Below are 14044 nucleotides of genomic sequence, written 5' to 3'. Positions count from 1 at the left end.
GGAAATCCAGAAGCATTCGCATTCTTTTTCACCTAACAGCCCGTCAAAGAAATCCGGTCCTGAGGTTTTCAAGTAGGCACAAATGAAAAATGAAAAGGGCTTAATTTAGGTCCGATTGCATGTGAGCACTGAAATGATGGTACACATCTATTTTTTATCTCTACATCAAACTTATGTACGTTAAGGTGGCAAAAAATACCCAGCACTTTGGTGACTGGTTCCTCTATATCTATTTTTATCCCATTATGCAAAGCAGCGGGGATTCTGCCTTCGTGTGCTGTTTGACGTCGACCTCAAGCATTTCTCCACAGGAGCATATGGCACATTAACTGCAGGTTTGGACAAGCTCATACAGTGTGTGTGACACATCGTTTGTAGCAGTCAGAAATGCACTCACTGAAATGCTCTGGAGACGCACAATAATACCCCTGTCAAGCGGGCAAGTTAACTCGGAGACTTTCACTCGGTTTAAGTGCAGTTTCCGAAATCTAAACGTCGCAAGTGGATTGTCAGTCACTGCCGAGTCTACTCCGGTCGATGTCCGTTCACGAAACGCACTTTGCTGGCCGAGTGCGTCACCTCGTCGCCAGCGGTTTCAGTGGTACAAAAATGTAATGCATAAAAAAAGGACACAGTTCACTTTAGTGGTTTAACAGTTCTTGCGCACAAATAGCCTAAAACACGTGCATATTCTGTTCGAGCAGTATCAAATGCCGCCTCGTAGCACACCGCTATGTCGTTCTGGATTGGCTAGGCATTTTTCTTGCCGGCATTGACTAGCCACACTGTTATAATAGGAAATATTTTCGTTTTTTGTTGAAAAAACATAGATTAAGTTTCTTTTAATTAATAATACAACGTAAGACAATCACTCTTTAGAAGTACTTTTCTTTTTAATCTACATCTTCACAATACGCGCTCGTAGTCTGTTGGCATTTTTTTACTGCGAGTGCACTATGTTTTCCCGTTTAGAACCGCGTAGCCTAAAGTGTCACTCAAGGTCCCGAAGTGCACTCCTCGTAAGTGGAGTTAACCTGCCCTCTTCACAGGGGTATAAAATGCACTTCCTAAAACACTAGGATGAGTAATCATGGCTGCAAACTTATACAAATGCATCGAGATCACATGCTACCGTGTCTTATGCAGAAGCGGATCACTCCTTTTCATAATCTGACGTTCGACCTTCTTCACCAGGCAATAGCAGTGTGCTTGCTTTTGCCTGCTGCAGCTGGCCGAGGCGCCAAATTTGAAGACGGAGAATTGCGCTATCCATAGAGACCAAGATGGCGGGGCTAGGTTACGTGGTTGCGGAAATATCGCGGCTTGAAAAATGCGGTTTTTTCTCTATTTTCGAGAAACTCCTCGCCACCTTAGCTTCGATAAATATTTTTACATCATTTGTGCGCGAGTACTATTAAGCTCTGTATATGGCTTTCATAGAATATGAAAAAGCATTTGGTTCACTAGAGATACCAACAGTCATAGAGGCATTGCGTAATCAAGGAGTACAGGAGGCATACGTGAATAACTTAAAAATATCTACGAGGATTCCACAGCTACCTTGGTTCTCCGCAAGAAAAGCAGAAAGTTACCTATCAAGAAAGGGGTCAGGCAAGGCGACACAATCTCTCCACTGCATGCATAGTATGCAAGCTCATAGACTGGGAAGCTTTAGGAGTGAGGATCAACAGCGAATATCTCGGCAACCTTCGATTTGCAGATGACATTGTCCTGTTCAGCAACAACGGGGACGAATTACAGCAAATGATTGAGTACCTTAACCAAAAAAGTGTAACAGGGGTGTTGAAGATTAATACTATGCAGAAGACAAAGGTAGTGTTCAATAGCCTGGCAATGGAATTAGAATTCAGGATCGCCAGTGAGCCTCTAGTGTGTAAAGGGGTACCTATATCTAGGTCAATTACTCACAGGGGACCCTGATAATAAGGAAATTTACAGAAGAATAAAAGTGGGTTGGAGTGCATACGGCAGACATTACCAAATCTTGACTGGGAACTTACCACTGTCATCGCAAAGAAAAGTGTACAATCACTGCATTCTACCGGGGTTAACATATGAGGCAGAAACTTGGATCAACGTTAACAAAGAAGCCCGAGAACAAGTTACAGACCGCACAATGAGCGATGGAACGAAAAATGTTAGGCCTAGCGTTAAGAGATGGGAAGAGAGAGGTCTGGATCAGTGAGCAAACGGGGATAGCCAATATTCCAGCTGACATTAAGAGAAAGAAATAGAGCTGGCCAGGCCATGTAATGTTAGGGTAGATAACCGGTTGACCATAAGAGTTACAGAATGGCTGCCAAAAGAAGGGAAGCACATTAGAGGATGGCAGAAACCTAGGTTGGCTTACGAAATTAGAAAATTTGCTGATGCAAGGTGGAATCGGCTAGCGCAAGAAATGTGTAATTGGAGATCCCAGGGAGATCGCAGTGCCTTGCACTCCCTTGCCTAGCTTCCAGTGTGCTAGTCGCTAGTGGAAATTAATGGAGAGTGGAAGTCGCTGACCGATCCAATAGCTACGCCTAACTTCACTTGTTCTTGAAGGATTCGGAAATTTTAGCTGCAGGATATTCATGAGGTGTCGTTACATAATTCTGTGTATAAATACCAAGGGTTTCAGGGCCTTTCAACAGGAATCGAGTGTACTTTCTTGTGTAAACAAGGTAATGACAAGGGTGCCTACTGTTTGAAGGCCTTTGAAATATTGGTAGAGGATGGTCTGCCGAGACGCTAAATTCTTGGCTTAAAGGCTTTCGAAAAGGCCTGCGTGACACTGGCATAACTGAAATGAGGCAGTAGGCTATATGCTATTGGTGCGCTCGGTCTGAAGCATTCGTTTGCGTGTCGTAGATTGCCTCCGGCAGTGATCACATAGTCATACTCACGGTTAAGGGCAACATGCAGACCATGGGATGCGGAGAGCAAGGACAGCTGGGACGAGTGCCTATGCGAACCACCTTGCACCGAGCATGCTGAACTTCACTAGACCTGCTTAAGCCCACCAATGTCTACATACTGAAACCCTGTGGTAAGTAAACATGCGAGCTGAATTTACTTTGTTAGATCCCTCACTTTGCCAACTATTTTTTTCTTCATTCTTCTGAACAATCAACTTAGTTCTATTTCAACTCCAATCCAAAAACATTATGGTTCAGATCTGTTTCAACAGGCTTGGTTGTTTGCGTAACCTAATATTTATATGGACAACACCATAAAATTTTTCCTGCAAAAATTTAGCAGTGTTCTATTGCTTCATGCAAACACTCAACTTAATGGTATGCATGCGGCACTTAGGCCACTTTGACACTATTTTTCCGACCAAAGTGCGGCCTAATTGTAAGTGCCGATGCTAGCTTCAGTGCTGTCACTTTTTAGCGTTTTCAAGGCCGACTCCATAATAGCGAGGTACTGATACGACCAGTTTTCGTGGAACTGTTGAAGTTGTTATGAACGGGTTATGAACTGCATCAAGAATCATTGTAGTTTACTGCTTGACCTAAATTTATAGTGTTTTCATTAACTACTCTGGAACTGTACTGTGTGTTATGCATTTAAGTATGAGGTCGCGAGATCAAATCCCTGCCGCGGTGGCCGCATTTCGGTGGGGGCAAAATGCAAGAACGCCCGTGTCCCATACATTTGGGGGCACGCTAAAGAGCCCCTCATGGTCAAAATTAATTTCGAATCCCCCAGTGTGCCTCATAATCAACTCGTGGTTTCTGCATGGAAAACCCCTGAATTCAATACAAGCAAAGAATAGTTTGATACAGACGCCGAATAATAATTCAGAAACCGATAACTTGGTCATGCTTGATAATTTGGACTGCTCTCTGGCACCACCACTAACCCCAAAGAGTAAGGATGACCAAAATTTCTGACATCTTGCCAGTGCACTATGTGACAATTGAGACTCCAACTGCACGACCGCATGCTAATTTGGACACAGAGTCTAAAAGAAATAGCACTTTTTTAATATGTCGCCGGCACGGTCGACGCCATGTCACCGGCACTTCCTCGAAACTGAAACTAGCGAAACCTAGTCGATCTAGTAGTTGCCAATAAATATTCAGTGCATGTATTGACTGTGCTTGCTTATCTGTAGTGACAGCATGACAATAGTCGAGATACAGGCCGCAATTTTGTATCGATGCCTTCCGCTCAATTCCATATGCCACTCTTATCCACTGTTCATGGCTAATTGATCCTGTTCATAGCACGTGCAGAGCGTTGCTCTGACTACAGATGAAGCATAAAATAAATATGTACCCAGTCGAAAAATACCGTATTTACTCGATTGTAACGCGCCCTCGATTGTAACGCGAGTGTTTTTTTTTTTGTCACGGAAAGACAGGTGCCATTTTCCGTGAGCAAAAAAAAAAGCTCCTTTGCAGTACGGCGCACCTCCTGCTCTCATACAGAAATAGGACTTTCCCTCATTTTGAAAGACAGATTTACTCCCTGTGCACTAAAGTTGCGATCAATACAAGTCTGTTTCACCAGAAAGGCAAAGCATAAGTTGCCATAGCAGTTTTGTCGGCCGTATAAATCTTTCAAACATACACTTACTAAATATATTTAACAAGCAAGGTGTCACGCGCACACAAGCACACATGACTTTGTCACTTATAGGTTGTGACAGCGTCTGCATGGGTCTAGGAATATTCGTTTGTCGGTGAAGAAGGGCGATATGGCCCCATGATAGAACAACATCCTTAACCTAGAAACTTCCAAGTAATTATCTTGTGCCAAAACAGCTGGAGCACGAGAAGATGCCTCAAAATCAGTGACGTCAGGCATGTTTTGGTGCAGACATCCAGGCGGGAATTTCAAAAAGATGGAACTTTGATGTTTGTTTTATACCCTAATGATCAGCATCCTAATTCCCAGTGAACGCCAAAATTTGTAAACCAAGTTGATTAAAAGTTTAAATTTTCTTGTCAACATAGTCCACTCCTGCTTTTCATCACAATCACCATCGTCATCGGCCTCATTTAGGTGCACTGCATGATGACTTCTCCCGAGTACCTTGTGCAGTTATCCCAGTGTTGCATCGCATGACCCTCTTCTGTGCCTGTAAGTTTCCTAAATTTGTCACACCACCAAATCCTCGACTTTCTTTTGCCTTGGCACCGACGCCGTTTGTCTAGCATACCACCATTATCTGATCTATGAATTACGTTGCCCTGCCAAACAGCAGTTCATCCTCTTGATTTCAAATACTAGACTATCTGCTCTCCCTGTGCGCGTTTAATTCAAAGATTTTCCTCCTGTCTCTTAATGTTACCCATATGATTTTTCGTTCCGCTGCTTGTTGCAGCGCGCCTACAGCTTCTGTTCAAGCTTCTTTCTTAACCTCCAAGTTACTGTGCATAAGATATATGGAATGATTACACAGTTTTGAAGGAAATTGATAACACTCGGGGCTCAAAGATTAAGTAAGCTTCCTCTTTCGTGCATGCTGAAGCGGTGGTCAACCTTGTCTTACTCTGGAAAATCCTACATGTTAAGGTCACTGTTTTCATTTCCATTTAAGTGGCGACTCTCTGAGCCATACTCTAGTTAATCTCCATGTGCACACTTTTCAATATTCATCCACTTTCTCTATCCTTCAGACATCGTAGGTGGTGAGCCCAGCCACATCACCATAGCAACCGCTCCACCACTGTAATGAAGCGCCGGGAGCGACACCACTGGAATGAAGCGCCGTGAGCGACACCACAGGAATGAAGCGCGGTAAGCAACAAAACCTCTACTCGAAGCTACTGAAGCACCAGACATCGAAGGTGATGTGAGCGTAGGATAAGTTATCAGTTTCTTACCGCTTGGCTACCAGCTTCTTTATCTCAACCTGGCTCTTCCTTTAGATATCTGCATGTGCGCGTCAGGTGCCTGGGCGCGCCCCTTGAAATAATGTCGAACGCAAGGAAAAGTATTCTTCATATAGCTTCAAATTGTTTCAGAAACGCTTTCAAAATTTATTTGATATAACGAAGGTGCGATAACCAACCGAATTTCGCTGCACTGCATTTATTACTGAAATACAATAAAATCAGTAGCTATAGAAGGAAATATTAAATCTAGATTGAAGTAAACGATGTTTTAGTCGTACGATTCATCCCAAATTTAAGACTTGGAACCCGTCATCCGAAAATATTGATTCAAACATGCAAAAGACTGACTCTGCTAGTCCTGAAGCGTAATAAATCCCACCAAAGTTCACCTAGAAAACCAAAATTGTACAACCGAAGAACGCAAGTCTCAAACTGTGAGGGGACTTCTGAGGATGATATTGACGCATGTACTTGTTTATCTTTCTGCGGTGACCAGGTTTCAATGGCTAACAAATATTACACGTAATTGCTATGTGCAGGACATGCCTACATGTATCGGAACAGTGTTTTTACCGCTATTCCAGGCCATGGTTAGTCGGGTGGTTGTAAATCTTAGTTACCTTAAACAGACGTGCATGAACGCATATAGATAGTTGGGATACCTTCGCAAGAAACTTGCACTGGCGCCTTCCAAAGTTAAGCTAGCAAGGTATAAGGCCCTTGTAAGGATAATCCTTGAATACGGCAGTATTATCTGGAATCCGCACCAAATCAACCTTCTTAATCAACTGTAAGGAATTTGTAAAAAAGGAAATGTAGGTAAAGCTCCTCGGTTTGTGTATTTGCAGTATTTACGTGACGTCAGCATAACCTCACAACGCAACAGTCATCACCTTCTCAGTAACCAACTTCTCAAATAATATTAGATTAATGTATCAATCGGAAACTTGTAGAGCAACATGAAAAACTACCGATACAGCTTTCTGTAGATCAATACCTGCAATGCCTTTCGGCTATAATAAAAAGAATGGTGTTAGTGATAATCTCTTCCCCATTATCCGGATATCTCTTCTACCATGGAGTCTGACAAAGTGATTCCAGTGCGTGTTGCCATCCGATGATGGCCCCTTGTATCCAAAGAAATCATAGAGGGCTGCCAAACGTGTGTTCGGAATAATTGTTAGTTGCGTACCTCTTTTTCTTTCAAAATATCATAAATTTTGTCCTGTGTACACATTGAAATATAATGTGTCTGTGCATGGTGTTCACACTGGAAATTAAAATAACTTGCTTAAGTGAAAAAATACGAATGAGGGAGCCGCGTTGATGCTTCTAATGCGCTTGTTTTCCTATTGCCAGGATTTTCAGAAAGAAACATTTGGCAATTAATCTGGGACTGGGACATTAAAATGTCATATTAGCTACATTTACTTAAGCCGCGTTGGGAAATTGGCCACTAATGAAGAAAACACAGCAAATTGAGGTCATTTTCTGTCGACTTAGAATAGTCCGCACGTATGACCTCCTATCTTTCACAAATGTGGCCAGACTCTGCCCGTCCTCCACGTCTTGCTGGAGTGTCGTTTAGCAAACACTGAGAGAAAAAAAATGATTTTCCTTAAGACTACTGACAGAAGATCCCAATAGATCCGACAATATTTCTTGGTAAATAACCGACTTTTTTACAGTAAGGCCATTTTGGGTATTTTACACGATGTTGACACTTTGCAAGTCATAAAGCAAAAGGATTCAAAACACATCCTCTCCCTGTTGGCAGCTGCTTTTTATTGCATTTGCCTCCAAGGTCATGCGTTCAAGCGTCCATTTACGGACACCCATACCTTGTGGTATATCATCCTCCTGTTGCATATCATTTATGTCCTTCGCACATCTCACACCTCACGAGTCATAATCATAGCGTTAATACATATTTAGCTTACGCACATTATAACGAATGGGTTTAGGCCTTTACACAGCCAAGTAACATCTACCCTTGGAAACTCGTTTCATGCACCATTGTCAGTTCGTCACCATAGCCATGGGACTCTTTGGTTGACATTGCACGATCAACATCACTAATCATCACCAGTGCTTTACGAATGGCGTGGCTGCTTTCGAGCTTCCCGAACCATTGTGATCCGTTTCTGTGGTTTATATTCCCCAAGTAACATGACAGAGGGCGGCTAGATTTAGGACGCAGGTGCGTGCAGAACACGGTCTTTCCTCGAAAAGCCTTGCAAGCTAAATTTGCTCATTGTGTTTAACCAACGGTGTTTTAAGTTGAATATGTTCAGCAAGTTGGGAATCCAGAGAGGGAGAGAGAAACGAGAAGGGAAAGGTAGGGAGGTTAACCAAGGTCGTGCCCGGTTGGCTACCCTACGCTTGGGGAGAGGGAAGGGGCAAGAATCCAGAAGCAATCGCATTCTTTTTCAATTAACAGCCCCTGAAAGAAATCCGGTCGTGAGATTTTCAAGTAGGCGCAAATGAAAAATGAAAAGGGCTTAATTTAGGCCCGATTGCATGTGAGCACTGAAATGATGGTACACATCTATTATTTTATCTCTCCATCAAACTGATGTACGTTAAGGTGGCAAAAAATACCCAGCACTTTGGTGATTTGTTCCTCTATATTTATTTTTCTCCCAGCATGCAAAGCAGCGGGGATTCTGCCTTCGTGTGCTTTTTGACGTCGAGCTCAAGCACTTCTCCACCGGGGCATTTGCCACATAAACTGCAGGTTTGGACAAGCTCATACAGTGTGACACATCGTTTGTAGCGGTCACTAATGCACTCACTGAAATGCTCTGGAGACGCACTAAAATGCACTTCCTAAAACACCAGGCAGAGTACTCATGGCTGCAAACTTATACAAATGCATCGAGATCACATGCTGCCGTGTCTTATGCAGAAGCGGATCGCGCCTTTTCATAATCTGACGTTCGACCTTCTTCACTAGGCAAGAACAGTGTGCTTGCTCTTGCCTGGTGCAGCCGGCCGAGGCACCAAATTTGAGTGTTTACGTGACATCAGTATTTACGTGACGTCAGCATAACCTCTCAACGCAACAGTCACCACCTTCTCAGTAACCAACTTCTCAAATAATATTAAAGTATCAATCGGAAACTTGTAGAGCAACATGAAAAACTATCGATAGAGCTTTCTGTTGATCAATACCTGCAATGCCTTGAGACTATAATAAAAAGAATAGTGTTAGTAATAATCTCTTCCCCATTATCCGCAGATCTCTTCCACCGTGGAGTCTGACAAAGTGATTCCTGTGCGTGTTGCCGTCCGATGCCGGCCGCTTGTATCCAAAGAAATCATAGATGGCTGCCAACCGTGTGCTCGGAATAATTGTTAGTTGGCTACATCGTTTTCTTTCAAAATATCATAAATTTTGTCCTATGTACACATTGAAATATAATATGTCTGTGCATGGTGTTCACACTGGAAATTAAAATAACATGCTTAAGTGAAAAAATACGGATGAGGGAGCCGCCGTTGATGCTTCTAATTCGCTTGTTTTCCTATTGCCAGGATTTTCAGAAAGAAACATTTAGCAATTAATCGGGGACTGGGACATTAAAATGTCATATTAGCTACATTTACTTAAGCGGCGTTGGGAAATTTGGCCACTAATGAAGAAAACACAGCAAATTGAGGTCATTTTCTGGCGGCTTAGAATAGTCTGCACGTATGACCTCCTATCTGTGGCAAATGTGGCCAGACTCTGCCCGTCCTCCACGTCTTGCTGGAGTGTCGTTTAGCAAACACTGAGAGAAAACAAAGGATTTTCCTTCAGACTACTGACAGAAGATCCCACTACATCCGACAATATTTCTTGGTAAAGAACCGACTTATTTGACAGTAAGGCCGTTTTGGGCTTTTTACACGATGTGGGCACTTTGCAAGTCATAAAGCAAATAGATTCAAAACACATCCTCTCCCTGTTGGCTGCTGCTTTTTATTGCATGTGCCTCCAAGGCCATGCGTTCAAGCGTCCATTTACGGACACCCATACCTTGTGGTGTATCATCCTCCTGTTGCATATCATTGATGTCCTTCGCACATCTCACACCTCACGAGTCATAATCATGGCGTTATTACATATTTAGCTTACGCACATTACAACCAATGGGTCTAGGCCTTTACACAGCCATGTTAAATCTACCCATGGAAACTCGATTCATGCACCATTGTCAGTTCGTCTCTATAGCCATGGGACTCTTTGGTTGACCTTGCACGATTAACATCACTAATCATCACCAGTGCTTTACGAATGGGGTGGCTGCTTCCGATATTCCCGAACCGTTGTGATCCGTTTCTGTGGTTTATATTCCCGAAGCAACATGACAGAGGGCGGCTAGATTTAGGACGCAATTGCGTGCAGAACACGTTCTTTCCTCGAAAAGCCTTGCAAGCTAAATTTTCTTATTGTTGTTAACCAACGGTGTTTTAAGTTGAATATGTTCAGCAAGTTGGGAATCCAGAGAGGGAGAGAGAAACGAGAAGGGAAAGGTAGGGAGGTTAACCAAGGACGTGCCCGGTTGGCTACCCTACGCTTGGGGAGAGGGAACGGGCAAGAATCCGGAAGAAATCGCATTCTTTTTCACCTAACAGCCCCTCAAAGAAATCCGGTCTTGAGATTTTCAAGTAGGTGGAAATGAAAAATTAAAAGAGCTTAATTTAGGTCCGATTGCATGTGAGCACTGAAATGACGGTACACATCTATATTTTTATCTCTCCATCAAACTGATGTACGTTAAGGTGGCATAAAATACCGAACACTTTAGTGATTGCTTTCTCTATATTTTCATCCCAGTATGCAAATCAGCGGGCATTCTGCCTTCGTGTGCTGTTTGACGTCGAGCTCAAGCACTTCTCCACAGGGGCATTTGCCACATAAACTTCAGGTATGGACAAGCTCATACAGTATGACACATCGTTTGTAGCGGTCACAAATGCACTCGCTGAAATGCTCTGGAGACGCACTAAAATGAACTTCCTAAAACACCAGGCAGAGTACTCATGGCTGCAAACTTATAAAAATGCATCGAGATCACATGCTGCCGTGTCTTATGCAGACGCGGATCACTCCTTTTCATAATCTGACGTTTGACATTCTTCACCAGGCAAGAACAGTGATCTTGCTCTTGCGTGGTGCAGCCGACCGAGGCACCAAATTTGAAGATGGATAATCGCGCTATCCATAGAGACCAAGATGGCGGCGCTAGGTTACGCAGTTGCGGAGATATCGCAGTCTGAAAAATGCCGTTTTTTCTCTATTTTCGAGAAACTCCTCGCCACCTTAGCGTCGATAAACATTTTTTACATCATTGCTGCGCGATTTTCCGTGACGAAATTTTGAAATAAGAGAAAACAAGTCATACAACTGAAAATGTGACTTTCAAAAAATCTATTTTTGGACAAATTTCTGCCGTTTCTCTGGCAGGCCTCTGAGAAAACAACCACAACATAAAGATACATTCCTACTCCCACAGCAAATAATGGCAAGCATTCGCTATGTTACAAGCTACCTTATTTGTTAAACGACATGTACTATTTGTTTGCATCGCCTACCTCCTTATTAATGTAGCATTTTTCACATGATAATTTATCTTTTGACGCTTAGACTAAATTTTTGTCGCTAATGTATTCACTCTGTTGCCATTATTCACGATCGCTTATCACCACGCCTTTCAATTATCAGTGTGTTCTGCGCATTCTCTTTCTTTTGCTGCTGCTGCTTCTCTATATTACAGTTGTGCATGACTTGTATTATGGTATTTTTTGTTAAGAATAAGAAAGTTAAAACAGCAGATGTGAAAACATTCGTAGAGGTCTTTTTTTCTTCCGTTGAATATTTTTCTGCAGAATTGTTTCCTTAACTATCATTGCCAGATAGTGTCAAGACTGGGAAATAAAATTTAGCGTAGGAAAAACTTCATCCATGTATATAACTCGAAAAAAGGTAGCCTTAAAGTTTGCGTATCATCTAGTCGGATTATATGTAACAGAAGCCGAAACAGTTAAATACTTGGGTGTTACCTTTACAAACAGATTATAATGGGATGTTCACAATAATGGGCCCTACACTAGGCCTCTGTCGGGCGTTTTCGAGGACAACGATTCTAGCATAATTTTCAGCAAAGTTTGTTATCACGGCGTGGAATGTTTTACGAATTATCTCGAATTTGATATCAATGGCCCTGGTGATTTCCTCTATGATCGTGTCTTCCCTGGTGTTATGTTTAGAGGTGCCAGGGTAGGCGGTTGTCCTTTGGGAAGGATAGGATTGTTCTACTGCTCTGCGTTTTGCGGGTAGGCCCTCGGTATCGGAATCTGGCTGCGCGTATTGTGTGGTAGGTTCTGCAACTGCCGGAGGTGCATCTATCTCTATAGGGGTAGTTTCTGGTTCTGCGGGTACAGCTAATTTCGGCGGTGTTGCCTTCAGTAGGGCTGCCTCGGCCTTGAGGACCTTATTCTCTGCTTGTAGAATTTCGAGCATTTGTTTGATTTTAGTTAGCTCGCTGTCGTGAGATGAGGGGAGCGTGGGGTTTTCTATCTTATTGGGTTCGAACTGGGAGACTACATTTGCCCAGCTCATCGTGTTAGTATTGGTTGAGGTCTTGCTTTCTTGTTTAGCTTGGGGTCTATGTCCCGATGGGGATCTTGAGGTCTTGTTTTCTTGTTTAGCTTGGGGTCTATGTCCCGATGGGGATCTTGATCTGGATGCCTTGCGATCGGCGGCAGTGTCCCTCGACTTTGATAGGGATGGGCGTTGGGCCGCCATTGTCTGCTTGCCGTCTTGACGTGGCAATGATAGGTCTCTGCCGCCGCCGCTGTGGTTGTGAAAGGTTTGTTGTTGTTGTCGCTGTTTTTCCCAATGGCGCTATTTGATGAGGACAGGTGTCTGAAAGTGCCTCTGGCAGCTCTTGTCTCCCGTGGGGTGATCTTTACCGCACAGCGCGCACCTAGGGTTGCAGTTGTGATTGTCCGCGGGGTTTTGGGCACCACAGTCATTGCAATGTTTCTTGTCGGGGGTAGGACACACGTCCGCGCGATGACCGATCCGGCCACAGGCTCCGCACACTTCGACTTTTTCCTTGTGGAGGTAGCTGCGGTACTCGGCGCCTCTGTTGTAGACGTAGGAGGGTACCTTTGGGGCTTCAAAGATTATGACTGAGTTGGTGTTGCCCATGCGACGGGCCTGCAGGATGGTAGGGTTCTTCTTGTAGATGAGACTTTTGGTGATGTCTTCCGCAGTGTCGTAGTCCGGAATGTTGGGGATTACGCCTTTGGAGGTGTCTGCCGGTGAGGCGTAAGCTGTGGCTTTGTAGTGCGTGTCTCCAATTTGGAGTTACCTGATACGGTTCTTATTTCTCAACATTTGCCATACGCGGAGTGCTGATTACAACGACATTTTGTTCCACGCAGGAGCGATATATGCAATCTTCCGCGTCTGCAATCGGTACTGCTGCGGCTCGCAGTACTTCAACTGGAATTTGCGCATCACTTAGTTTAGAGACATTTAGCCCATCGCCGGGCCATACCATGATCTTTATATCTTCCCTTGGCAGTTGTGGCTGTCGCGGCGGCTTGGATTTCTTGCTTTTTATAGCCTTCGCGGTGGTTGCACGCTTTACCGCATAACACTGACGTATTGCGGCAAAGTTACCTTTAGAAACGCGCGGCGAAGCTGACTTTTGAAAACCGGCCGCCACTGTGCAACAAATATTTGACCTTTATCTATCTTTTTCCCTAAAAAATTGGGTGCACATTAGACATCTTTCATTATGAGCTTTAAAGAATCAGGCAATTACTGCCGACTAAATCGGTTGTGTTTTTGTGTTTTTTTCTGCATATTGTTAATTCAATGCGCCGGATAATTCGATCAACTTTGTCAGTCTCGTCAGTCGAACTAAAGGAGTCCTGAAACATTTTTTGAACTTAGTAGGAAGATGTTGCCGATCTGTTAAAAAAGCTTGTGTTAACATGCGAGCCAAATATTATTGGACTGCCTACAGCAGGGAGATCTCATACTTAAAAAAACTTGCGGCCTTTTTGAGGCAATGCCTCACGACTTCAAGTGTACCAGAGAACTGGAAGAATGCCAACAGCGTCGCAACCCGAGAATCAAACGTCTGCCAACATGAGATTTTGCCGATTTTGTGTCTGTGCGTGTAGAACAA

The 14044-nt window shown here is 43.5% G+C and overlaps 1 long non-coding RNA gene across 2 annotated transcripts in view; it reads left to right on the top strand.

The window, feature by feature from the left end:
* The first annotated feature begins 249 nt into the window (after nt 1-249).
* Nucleotides 250-14044, top strand: part of LOC125942571 (uncharacterized) — an 85400-nt gene continuing 71605 nt past the window's right edge. The window contains exons 1-2 of one of the 2 annotated variants that reach the window (XR_007465223.1): nt 250-335; nt 2914-3049. This is a non-coding gene — a long non-coding RNA (uncharacterized LOC125942571). Of the gene's footprint in view, nt 336-2871; nt 3050-14044 lie in introns of both variants that reach the window. The other variant, XR_007465224.1, reaches the window with a different exon arrangement.

Source organism: Dermacentor silvarum, chromosome 1, assembly GCF_013339745.2.
Source record: "Dermacentor silvarum isolate Dsil-2018 chromosome 1, BIME_Dsil_1.4, whole genome shotgun sequence".
NCBI classification, from domain to species: domain Eukaryota; kingdom Metazoa; phylum Arthropoda; class Arachnida; order Ixodida; family Ixodidae; genus Dermacentor; species Dermacentor silvarum.
This window is presented reverse-complemented; position numbering and strand designations above follow the sequence as displayed.